The sequence below is a fragment of the Acanthisitta chloris genome, unplaced genomic scaffold, assembly GCF_000695815.1.
Source record: "Acanthisitta chloris isolate BGI_N310 unplaced genomic scaffold, ASM69581v1 scaffold19787, whole genome shotgun sequence".
Lineage (NCBI taxonomy): Eukaryota > Metazoa > Chordata > Aves > Passeriformes > Acanthisittidae > Acanthisitta > Acanthisitta chloris.
The window spans coordinates 1-13326 of NW_008682275.1; positions in this window are offsets into that span (position 1 = coordinate 1).

Here is a 13326-nt window from a genome sequence, read left to right on the forward strand (position 1 = left end):
AGCCTGGCATTTCAGTCAATTCACACCAAATAGACTTGTTGACACGATGGGTGCACACGTGTTCCAGCATGTTTAGATGTTTAGGAGGAAAAAAAACCCAAACTGCTACTCATTTTCAGAAAGAGAAAAGAGTGTTTGTTCATATGTGTGTTAAACCCCACCCCCCAAATTTAAGAAGTGCAATTCTATCAAAAAGGATCCTAAATTACACATATATTTTTTCTTGCACTAGGTAATTTCTTTTAAAGTATTTTCTCAGATCCAAAGGAGCTCCAGGGGCTGAGCAATCCCATGACTGTAAATGAGCAAATAATTTGGTTGACTTTATTTTTCCTGACCACATAAATATTACCATCCATCTTCTTGTGCCTTTAGTTCAACTGATACTTCTTTCTTAAATAGTATCTTATCCTGCAAGTAGAGGTGAGGACTTCAATAGTTTAGTGAGTCCTAGACAGTCAGTCTATTTAGGAATTAGGAAAGGCACCTTTATTTCCTAGTTTTCCTATTCTTACGATGACCTGTTTGGGTTCTTTTGAGAATGTTGTTTTAGTAATTGTAGCTTCTGGGGGACTTAAAACAATGTTGTCCAGTTGTGGTGTCCTTAGCTCTGTCAGACCAAGTGCAATGCTGCAGTGAAGTAGCACAGGATCTGCACTACTGCAAACATAAATAATTCACTATATTACTTTCTGATGTATTTAATTCTGTTTTGAAGGCAATTAAGTTCCACTGGGAAATAATTGGTTGTTCATACTGCAGGCACATTCCAATAAACTAATCTATTACCACTTTGCTGAAAAGGACTTTTCTTTGGTTCCTGTAGGTTGAACTTCATGGCAGGATTTTCTGGACTCCACCACTGAGGAAGTAAGATGCTCTCTGGAGTGGAGCCACCGCAAGTTCTCAGTCCACAAGACCCAAGCAGACACAACTCTGTGGCAACTGTAGTGCTTTGCCCAGGGGGAAGCACAAGTAACAGAGATGGCTGAAGGTATATGTTCAAAAGGTGCTCTTTGCAGGAGGATTTGGGGTTGTTGCTTTTTTTTTTTTTTAGAGGCAGAAGCTACACTGTGGTGGGGAAACACAACAAATGAGAGCAAGTGATTATGAACCATACTGACAGGTGATGGGATTAACTCCTTACAGCTGGAAACACCACACAACTTTTCCATGGCTAGTCTTAGCCTTCAGTACTATCCTAGAGCTGTAGAAGTCAGGAGTGTTTGCTTCTCTTCCTGATTTTTACTTTGAGCTGGGAAATAAGCGTCAACCTTTGAAATTCTTGGCTAACACTGAGTAAATCTCCATCATGGCTCTTCTGCGTGTTTGGGAAAAGGTAGCCCTTTTTGCATAAACAGCTCTGTTTTGGGACACTTGGCAAATATTAATTACCTCAGCCTCTAACTCTTCCTATATAGTAGGTAAATGTCTTTTATTTTCCTTTTTTCCTGTACTTTTTATGTTTACACAGACTAAATAATTCTGCAAGCAGGCAGTAGTGGAACTGCAAACACTGTCCAGCTTTCTGACTTTCTCTTCTGAAGCATAAAACCTCTTCTCATTACAAGTAAACAAGTTATTCAGAAAGATAACTCTGAAAAAGAAATCAGTGTATCTCTTGCTTGAAACATGAGGTATCATACTCTGCCTGATGTGGGAAGCATAGGGTAATGCTCACTTTATTGTGTTTATAAAATAAATACAAATTAGCACACTCAGTACCCTGGAAAGTTAATTGGAGAACACTTAATGTAAGTTTCAGATAGCATCCAAGGACTTTCATTGCTGTCAGCATTCATTCATGATCTAAGCCTCTCTTCTGGTTCTGAATTGGTGTTTTAAGATGCAGACAGAGTTAGGGATTATACCAGTCTAGGTAGGTGCAATGAAATCATTCTAAGTCTGTGCTAGTGGTAAATCTTGTTAATGCTGCATGAAGACAGATCTGCTTGGAGAGGTTCACTGGGATACAATTTCTGCTGGTTGTCATGGCAATCATAAATCCCTGCGCTGTACAGCAGTGAGTTAATCTGTGTGTGCAGGGTAATCCAGTTTCCAAATCAGATCATCAATACAGAGCTGCTAGATAACAGCTGGTTTAAATGCTCCCCACTCACTCCTCTTAAAATAGTGCCAGGAGTCCAGCCAACACACCTCCAGCCTTCTAGGAAGGACATGGTGTTAAACCATAGAGCAATTTGCTGCTGTAATAGCAGTGTGTAACTTGGCTCAGTGTCCCAAGCCAGATATTTTTCAGGTGTTACTAATATATCATCATCAGTCTAAATTATTATGTCATTATTTTATGTCATTATATATATGACGTAATATAATGACATTATTATGTCATTATATTAGAGGTTGTATCAGAAGGTTAAGGACTCTTTAGTCCTTCATTAAGATAATCTGGTTATTACACTGTGCAGCAATGAGTGCTGATATTATGATTTATAGAGCTCTTATTGCAAAATAAGAAGATACCTAATCTGGAAGGAAGTTACAAACCGTGAGTATTCCCCGCAAGGCAGTTAGAGTCTGTGTGTAAACTCATCTGGCATTGAACAGTTCAGGACAGCTGCTACTGGTGTGACTTGATAATGTGGTTTTGTGTACAGCACAGTGGAATGAATCAGCTTTTCTTAGTCCTGCAGGAGCTGATTGCACTGACAATGCTGACACTGACAATGCACTGACTTCTCTGCCCTGCTAGACCACCAGGAATTGAACTAACTTTGGACTGAGCATAAAACTGCACTAATAATTACAGAAAGAGAGTTTACCAGTGCTGCTTGTTTTCAGTTTCACTTTCACACACAACGGAGTGGTGCAAGTTTGGGTTTATTTTCATTGGTTGTGGGTTCCACAGAATCCTCATTTACAGACTTCGTTTTGCAGAACTCAAGTTGAAGAGTCTCTTTCAGCTCATGCCCAAGTCTGGTCCAATAATCAGGAGGTACAAAAAGTATACTGTAGAACTGAGCCTGGGGCTCTGCTCTTATATAAAGTTCCACTTTCTCTGGCCAAATGTGACATAATTACACTGAAGCAGAGCTGGTACTCACCAGCATCAATAAAGGTAGTATTTAAGATGAGTGTTTAATTCCCAGTGCCACTTTTTCATTAGCATCTAATAGGCAGTTCTTGCTCTACTTACTCTCAGCAGTGTGCAGGTTTGAGCTACCAAGAAGTATGCCACAGGGGAACAGGGATTTGAGTTTCCAAGGGAAGTTCAGGCACTCTGGGTGTCATGCTTCCCAGTCTTGTGAAGAGCTGCCTGGAAGGGCTGTGAGGCATTTACCAACAACTTGCCCCTTGTGTCGTAGTCCATAGCTTATTTACACATGGGTGTGTTGCAGAGCTGCTGCACCACCACACCAAACATGTATGTTTGCAGATCTGTGTTGTATACTTCTGCTTGGAAGGAAGCAAATTCAGTCCATGCTTCTTTTACTTGTGCTGCTGCAGCGAGGGCAGAGGACAGTTGCACTGTTATCCTGAAGTTCTCCTTGCTTATACTGGAGTCTTTGCCACCAGAGACCTGAGCTTCAGCTGATAGATACTGAGATGACAATTAGCTGCAATACAGCTCCACAGAAATGTTATCCTTTGGAAGTGCTTTGTGAAGACTCCCTAAATTATACAGCTTTAGCACTGGGAGTTCAGTTTTGGTTTAGGTCTTCCCTAACCCTCCCAACAAAATTACAGCCTGGTGTATGTAAGGGGTTTCAGGGCTGTGAACAGTTGCTGTCTGCTGAGGCCTCTGGAATTTTAAAGCTTATTTGGACCCTTGTTCTGTTTGCATTTGCAGTCAAGTCTTATATCTGCTACCATAATATTCATATGTGTAAGACATTTGTCTGAATCGTGGAGTGCAAACACTGGGTCATCTAGTGAAACCACTTGAGGAGAAATTAAAAAATGCCTCTTTTAAGAGTCTTTTTCTGTCTTCCTTGAATTAGTATGTTATAAATTAGAATTGAAAAAACCTGAATCACTCTGAAATAATAGCTGAAAGAAAACTTTGTTAGAATTGGAATTCTCTTACAGGCTGAAGGAATAGAACTCAGCTTTATCAGGCCATATGAGAAGTCCCAGTATAAATTTTTAAAATATGCTTCAGTAGCATTACATAACTTTTCAAAGCTCAGAATTCTTTCTTAAACATAGTGTTGTAATAAAAAAATCAGAATTAGTAAATGTATTGTTAAGATTCCTTTACGTGATGAGAAATTCTGTGTTGGTACTGAGATAGAAAAGATGAACTGATTCTGTCTTCATCAGAAATGAGACTCCACTGTTTGCATTTCATCCATCAGGCTGTCAGTCTAGTTCCTCTAGCAGACCTTCAAGTTCAGTTCCAACAGTGTATGAAATCTTGTGGACATCTGTGTGTGGTTGTCTTGAGCAAACAGTCAGAATTCTGTAAAGCCATTGGCTTAACCTCTTTACTTCTGTAAAGTGAACTCTACATTCAAGCAGTAATTTTTGTGCATTTTTTTAGTTGCAATGTAAAAAGATGTAGAACACCTAATAGAAATACTAGTAAGCAAGAACTGTGACATTGCCAAGAGTGAATAAATAAGTTAGTCTAATTTCATTTTCATGAACGAGAGCACAGCAAGTTTTGGCTTTTGTTGTAATAGTGCACACAAATGGTGTATATGTTCCATTCTGTATCATGTCTAGGAAAAATTGAGCACTATGTGGAGAGCGCACGGGGGTGCAGGACATAGGCTTAATGCTGGCTTTGAGAGGGGAGCAGGATTTCTAGGGTTTATGTCGAGTAGATGATCACTGTGGTAAATAACTGTATCTTTGCCTTTTGAGTGATTAGTGATACCCTTGAGTTTAAAAATGAGAGACAGAAATGTATGAAGTTCTTTGGTCCAGTAAACCAATGATGCCGTCCCTGTGATTTAAAGGTTATGAGAATAATCTCTTTCCAGTCCTGTTGAGCTCTGCATGTTGTCACCAGATTAAGTGGTGCGATTAGCTGGGTTAAGTACTAATTATATGAAGAGGATGCAAGGGACATGCATTTTCTCTTATTCTCACTCGCCTAGTGCTGTGGAGAAATGCTGCTGTGGAGAGTACATATTGTCAGCGAAGGTTCAGCCAAAGACCTTTGGAGAAGCCAAAAGAATCTGTAAATTATGTTAGAGGCTGAAAATCTTAGTGCCAGCAAAGCAGGCAGTTGTAGCTCAAGGCAGTGTTGACATATGGTACATCACCAGGCAAATTTAAAGACAGTGTCATGTCTCATGACAGTGCCATGCAATGCTTGCTGGAGAATTTCTTCAAGCACAGCTCCTCAGGAGCTGATCATGAGTCTGCTGCCTGAGAGGTTTCAGAGTCTTAATACAACTTGTTTTCCAGATTGAGGGTGTAGTAGATCAAATAAGTCGATTTCCATTCTTACCTGAAAATATAGCCATTACTGCAAATACTGCAATTCTTTGCATGTCTTCATTTCCAGATCTGGTCTCTGTTATCATTTCATTCTGTAATGCTGAAACGACATAATATCATTTGTAAACTGCTGTGAAGAGTAAAATGGTTTTGGTCTTGACTCTGCAGTTCTTCACAATGCATTTTTTAATAATCAGGAGGGTGAAGAGTGCCCTTCTCAAGAAAAGAGTTGTCATCATGCCTTTGGGCTCAGGGATGATGCATCCATCATGTAAGGACTTGGCATTTTTCCTGCTGGAGGCTCTGACTGTGCCCAGGCTGCCATCCTGTCCGGCACCTGATGAGTCACAGAGTTTGTCCTGAGAGAATGTGACCTGGATTGACACTTTGTTCAGATTTCAGAGCAACATCAAGGATTTCTTGTCTCATTTTATCTTGCTGGCCTCCTGGTGTTAGCCTACTTAGTTTGGAAAATCTGAACAAGCTGTTCCTCCATACCTCTTGTTCCCATTTTTCTCTGTTCTCTAAAGCTATCCTACAAACCTTAGCCTTAGGGCTTTTTATTTTTAAATGCATAATAACATGAACCACTAGTGATGCTGTGTATTGCCTTTAGTAGTATACAACAGTATCATTATGGTTTGAAGTCCTATTTTTTTCTCAGTATGTTTTCTTACTGGCATATAATTTCATGTATGTACCGCTTAAACAGCAGTTTCATTCCTAAGTGTCTCAACCAAACTCTCACCCAGTAGATTTTATAGCTCAATTATGGTGTAAATGGAAAAAAAAATAAAGTTGTTCTCAAGCAATTATCACCATTCAGCTAGTACAGAGTCTTATAATATTTTGACTCCCTCAATTTTCTTTCTTTTTTTGGCTTAAACACCAATTATGAAACACTTCCACTGATTGTTTTCCTATTGGTTTTTTCCCTGCTTTACAAAGTAAAATGAAACTAGAGTTTTTTCCCTTTCATTGAGTTCTGCTGCAGTCAAGCAGCTGCCTTTCCTTGAGCTGACAGAGAGCTGCTAGAAAGGGGTAGAGCATTAAGCAAATCCAGGATAGATTAGTCAGTGAATGAAATGCTATCAGCATTTCATTGTCATCTATTTAAAAACAGGTTGCTATTTCTGAACTTAGTCTAACAGGAATAGCTTATAAACTCTAGTTTATATGTCTCTAGTCTTAGATGCATTTCTGGATTCTAACCTGAAATTCTCCTGCAGATTTCTTCAAGGAGAAAATTGAGGGAAGGTGAGGAACTGTAGTATCTTACCTACAGACTTTTACATAGACATGGGATTTTGAGTTTGGATTGTGAATGGTGTTGTCCACTTAACTGCATTGGGGGAGTGGATACTTGCAGGGAAAATTATGGTTTAAAGATGTTTTAGAATTTGTTTATGCTGTACTTCTGCATATGTTTGCTTTTGGCTTCTTTGGTGAACCTGCACTTCCCAAAATTGTGGAATGTGATTCGTGTCTGTGTGATACTATATGTAATAACAGAGTTGCATGTAATACCATGGTCTTATTCTTAATTTTCATTTTTCAAATTTATCAAAATCTGCTCCCTAAATTTGAATATTGAATGTGTTGCTCATTAATATTTTAACAGAATCTCAGCTGTCTTGGCTTTTGGGATGTTTTGTGCTCTTCTCTGTGGTAAAGGTTACAATCTTCCGTGTGGCAGTTCATGCGACCTGATATATACTTAGCCGTTCCAAAGTTCGTTGTAACAACTGTTCCCTTTCCAGTGGATTTAATTGGAAAAAGTAGATGGAAAAAACTCTGATGGGTTTCCTAATGCCACTGGATACTCAGATTTGCACTATTCTTTCTAATTAAACACTATGCAAGTCTTCATTTCGACAATAGTAATAATAACAACAACAATAATACTAGTCCATGTTCCAAGACAGATGCTCAACAAATGTCAATAAGATTAGCTAATGCAATTAAATACGAGCCAAATTAACATTAATTTCATTCAAGTTGGGAAAGCTTTTGCTGTTCAAATGTGATTTAAAAAGTAGGACAGTTTTTAGGGATTTGAGATGTAGCAGCTTTTTCTCATGACTCTGGCTTTCAATAGCAAGAACTGTATTGCTTGGACCTCTGGGGTGTTCCTCTTCTGCTCTTTCCAGCCAGGGGACACTGGTCTGTGCCTGCCCTCAAACACTGACAGCCTCTTCTGCCCTCAAATCCTCAAACCGTGGCTTCCCTGCTGATTCTTGCAGCAGGACAAGTCAGTTTCCTAAATGTGTTGGGGTACAGACTCCTTGGCACACACTGCTGTATGTGGACATTTGGTTTGAGAGACAATATTATGGACTGTTCAGTGCTCCAAAACCAGACAAGTTTAAGAGGAAAAAACCCAAGATTTATAAAATAAGCCTAAGATGCATGGGAAGCATTTAATGGCAATACAGAAGTCAAAGGTGTTAAAAAAAGAGTAAAATCTAGAGTTGTGCTCCATCTTGTTTGGGTTGATATCCCTCCCTGAGGATCCTTGATGTGCCCCACAGCAGACAGAGCTGAGAGAACAGTTAATTCACAGTAGGCCTTCTTTGAATATTTCTTGCTGCCATTATGCTGTTTCTCTAGGTCCCGGTTTCAAAGATACCCATCCTAACTTCACTTCTATTCTCAATCCAGTGGAAGAGGAGTCTTTAACAGGCAAGATTAACTTATGACCTGTAGGATGTCAAATAAGATCAGATTCCTTCCTGCTAAGCTTCTTGCCATGTCTTGAAGATTTACTATGCGTTAAGCAGTTTCCAGAGGTTAGCTGAAGCTTCAGCGATGTTAGTGAGCTCGAACTTACTCTCCTGCATGGTCATGTGCCTGCAAAGGTTGGAGGGGATGCACAGATGACACGCCTGGCAGCACAGCACTGCCTGATGCAGAGGTTTTTCAGTATGTGGTATCCAAATAGAGCTTCAGAGGTGGGAGCTGGTGTGAAGAGCAGGTGGTGTGCATGGTGACCATTCAATCTGGGAAGGTGTCATGCTCATATTTTGCTCGAGGAATATGTCTGGGACTGTTTTCCATTTCAGTGTTTTCTGATGGGTTCTAGAGATTTCTAATCAAATTTTCAGTGAGATAAACTGTACAGATACCTGTCTTTCTATCTAGACTTTTTCTCTGAATGTTCTAAGAGTTCTCAGAACTGCAGTCACTTTGGAATACTTGAAATTGGCAAAGACACAGCATTCACAACAACACTTTAAGGGGATAATTCTTCAGCATTTGTAAAACCAACTAGACAGTCTTTATGTTGCTGCTCTCCTGCCACTATTATATGGGTTTTGTATTTCTACATCTATGTCATCTTTTAGTGAGGCTCAGTAATATAATTATTGTAATGCAGTGGCTGATTCAGGATAAATCTCAAGTGTTGCAGACATTTCTCTGAAAAACTGGAAATTCCAGTCATTATAAAGTCAGTGCAGGATTTATATATTTTCAAATAGCTCCCTGGAAAATAATATTAACTGCTTATCTTCTGCCCAGATACATTGAAAAATTGCCTTAAAAATGCTTAACCTTTCAGTACTTAGTACTTTTGAGCAGTGCATGTAGTAATGCAACTAAACTTGATTACCTTGTAAGAGGTAACTAGAGTGGTCCTTATTTGCTAGGGCCCATCTAGTAAGTAAATGGGGAGTAGTGAAAGAAAACTATAAAACAGTATAAACCAGAACATTATCTGGTTTCCTTTGCATGGAAACACATTTTAGGTTTTTCTTCCTTGCAAATAATGGCAGAGTGATTTTATTGCAACTTAGTAATGGATATCTACCTAAATACAGCAATTTTCTTGGTATAAGTAATGACTGATGCCTTCAGTGATTTCAGTGCGACTCAAAGCATTGCCCCTATCTTACTTGTACTATAGCTTCCTTTTTCCAGATGGTTTATTTTATTTTATTTTCACTGAAAACCTATGAGTCAAATTCATTTTCAGTGAAATAACTGAATTAGATGTATGTTTTTCCCTATTATTTAAAAGGCTAGTATGTTGCTGCATCTCTATTGACTCTGAGTACATGTTTAATGGAAACTGGTTTTATCCTGGAAGACCAATGCTGAGGCAAATTGACCAATTTGCATTATAACTCAGGGAAGGAAATAAAATAGACTGTCCAGTTTAAAGTTTTGAGATGGCAAATTTTATTTCAGAATGCAGTCAGATTTCGAATGTATTTCATATATTTCCCATATATTTCAAAGACCTGGGAAATCAATGGGTTCTACTAATAAATTCTTTTTTTCTTTGATTTTAATGCAATTTTCTGCATAATCCAAAGCCTAATTAATTTCAATTCTCTTTCTAGCCGCTTTTATCAGCAGTTCTGTAAAAGGATGAAAGAGATTTCCACCCCCCCACCTCATTTTAGTTGCTAGTTCACAGGCCTTAGGTTAGCATTGTTTGTGTTATATTGATTGTTATGCATTGATTTTTCTTTTCAATATACCCCATACACTCTGCAGACTGTGGATTTGATGTGAGGCTCTACCAGCTGGACTGCACCCAGCCTGTGTTGGTTATGTAAGCTCTGAGTGCTGAGGACTCTGTGCAGCCTTCCTTGATCTCTTATTCAGGAGCTTATTCCAGTCTGTCAGCAGATAACCCCTGGGGAGGTGCAAAGGTGAGTCTGTGCTGTGCCCTGACACCAGTGTCGCATGAACTGACTCTGCAGCCCTGCTTGACACCCCTGATCTGCTGCTGTCACGTGGATGTTGGTACATCCAGACAGATGAGTGTGCTTATCCTGATCCAGCCTGAGGGTCCATCTACCAGGTGGGTCTCTGTGGGTCAGGTTGTAGCACTCCCTGGACACAGCCAGTGACTGCCTATTAGAGATCTTTCAGGGGTGGATCACAGATTAGGGCACACCAGTGTGGTTTTGCTCTATTTCTTATCTCTGCCTTTGGCAAGAAGGAAGTTGGACTAAATGGACATGGGAGCTTGCTTGGATATGTAGTTTTCTGCTAATGACCTATGCTGAGTGGTACTTTCTGTGCTTCTTCTTGACTAGTCAGCAGCTCTGGGAACAGGCTGGTCAGGTAAAATCCTTAAGTGAGAGATCAGGTTCCATCAGTCAAGTATCTGTGCTTGTCTTTAGGGATCCATCCCAGAATGAGTGTGGGATCAATGCAAAAGGTGAGGGTTAGGTCCCCCCTAACCTTTCTGATAATGTTAAGGGGGACACTTGAGCAAGCATACACATGTATTCTGCTTCAGGATGTAAGGCTTGGGCTTACTAAACTTTTAAATAGGTTGCAAAGTCCATTGTCTTCTGCTCTGTGTTACAATTGTAAAATTAAGTTGTGGACTAGAGCTAGTGTGTTTCAGAGTGGATGGGTTTTTCTAGCTTTTTTTTTCTTTTTTACACCAGGATTTCTGATTGTCTTGATTTGACAACAGCATGTGGAACAGGCATTTTGTTGTGGTGAAGGAGTCAGTGCAGTGGAGCTGTTTGTTCTCTTCCTGGTTGTGCTTCTTGGTGCTGTGGCCAACAAGTGAGGTTTTACACAGAAGCTATTGAAGGTGTTTGTGTTTCAGCCAGGGCTGCTGTATATGTTAATATTTCTTGCGTGGAAGAAAAATGCCATGTCTTACGCAAGGATATTTATAATGCTAAGAATGATAGAATCATTTAGGTTGTAAAAGATCCATAGGATGATCAAGTCCAATGTGTCGTGGTTTAACATTGCAATGAAGTAGTTCCCTTGCTCCTGCTCCAGTTTGGACTTACCCACAGATTGCAGTCCCTTAGGGTTGTACCTGCTTCAAGTGGAGCCTTATCTAAGAGCCACAGTCTCCTCAGGGGTATATAACTGCTGTGGCATAGACTTATTCACAGCCACAGTTGCTTTGAAGTGCCCCTCTTCCAGGATGGCCTTATTCATGGGCCATAATCTCTTCAAAGTATACCTGCTGTGGCACAATTATAACCATGGCCACGGACACTTTGAGATGTACCTGCTGTCCCTTGAACTCATCTACAGGTCACAGTCCCTTGAGCTGGAGTTCACACTGGAGTTCCAGCCTGTCCAGTAGAGAAGCACAGGAACAGGAGCAATGCCCTGGCTGTCTGCCAGCACAAGCACAACGCCATGGCCAGTATCAAGATGTTCCCAGGCATGACAGTACGGTGATAAGAATGATGTTACCATGTCTGGTTTTTGTCAGATAATAGCTGGCAAACTCAATGCTGTATCAACCAACAGCAGCAATTCTGGGTTGTATAGAAATGGGTGGCATATGGGCCTGGGCAGAGAGAGCAGCAGAGGTTGTTTCTGGAAGTTCTGCACAGTCAGTGCACAGTTAGTATTTCCTCCTGCATGAGCTGGGAACATGCAGGTCTGTGTTCAGCCTGTAACTGTGCTGTATTTTGTGTTTTGAGTAGTTGAGGGTTTAGCAACTCATATGAATCTCTGGGGTGTGCTTTATATAGTCACTGTTTTCTGGCATTTGCAGAACTAAGACTGAGAGAGCTTCTTACTTAAATCAAAAATTGTGCTCAGGGCAAACCTTGAGCAAACATTGACTTCCTTTGGCCACAACAATCATGCACTCAATATTACTTGAGCAAAAGCACAAAACTGGAGCTACTAGTGTCCCTATGGTGTCTGGCTGCACAGCAGAGCTTTTGTGTCTTGTGTGGTCTGTGGTACAGGTCTTATGAACTGTTCTACTGGGCTCTCATCTGTTATAAAAAGTAGGTCTTCTAAACATAGGAGTATTACTAGGTTGTTGGTATTTTCTTGCAATAACTGAACTTTTGAAGCTATGATTAAAAAAGGGGTCAATATTTCTTGCAGATGACTTTAAAAAATGCCTGCTCCTTTAAACTTAGTTTGGTTCCAGGAGACATGCTGTTCTTCAGGGAATTTAAACAAATCAAGCTAATCCCCTACCCTAGGGAAATACCTTCAAAATCCTCATCTCCTCTGGCTAGGCAGCAGAGGGGCTGAAAAGGGAACTCTAGTGAATATGTTGCAATACCCAGTGGCATCCTCATAAAAGAACCCTGTTACTCCCAGGATTTGCGTGTTAGGAATCCCTCCAGTGTGACTTCCTTCACATTAACTGTAATAGGAGCTGCAGAAGTTTGAGCACTCAAAACTGAGTGGACATTTTTGCCTCTTTTTAAAGACAAGCTTAGTAACAGAGACCAGTTTGCAGAACACAGTGCTTGGAGCCCAGGTCTAGCTGCTTCTGTGTTTACATGTGCTCCATTCAAAGCTTCTTAAAGCCAGGTCATTTTTCCCATCTTTTTCATCCTTAAAATCCCATCTGTCATAATGGGATTTTAGGAATCCAAGTCTGTATATTCAGTGATCTCTTTCTTGGTTTGATCCTTTCTCCTTTCGTTCTAGACTTCCTTAGAGTTGTGATGCAGGGTTTAGACTGAGGCTGCAGCTGAAGCCTGAGGGTATTTAGCATTTCTTAGAATAGAATCAGAATGTCAGCCTGAAACACAAGGTTAAACAAGAGCAGTGTTGGGCTGGCACATGTCTTAAAGGAATCATGCATTCGTTCACTCTATCTTTTGTTGCTTTTTGTCCTGGTTTTCTTTGGTTTTTATTTTGGTTTCTTTTGCTTGCTTATTTTGGGTTTAAGTTATTATTTGGCCAGCTAAATTCCCCTGAGGTTCTTCAGGTCACCAGTCAGACAGACTGGAGGAAAAAGTTAAATTGTTGTCCTTTGTTGTATTTGTATCACTTCTGGTTTCCTTGTGTTTCTCTTCTCTCTTAGAATTATTTTCTTTTACAGTCAGTGCCCTGTTGGATGATATCAGGGTAGATTTTACTGGTTTAGATGAAAGGAAGGAATGTAGGCCATAAGTAGACGGTATATATTCTGCTAACACCAGGAATACTGAAATAGCTCATCTC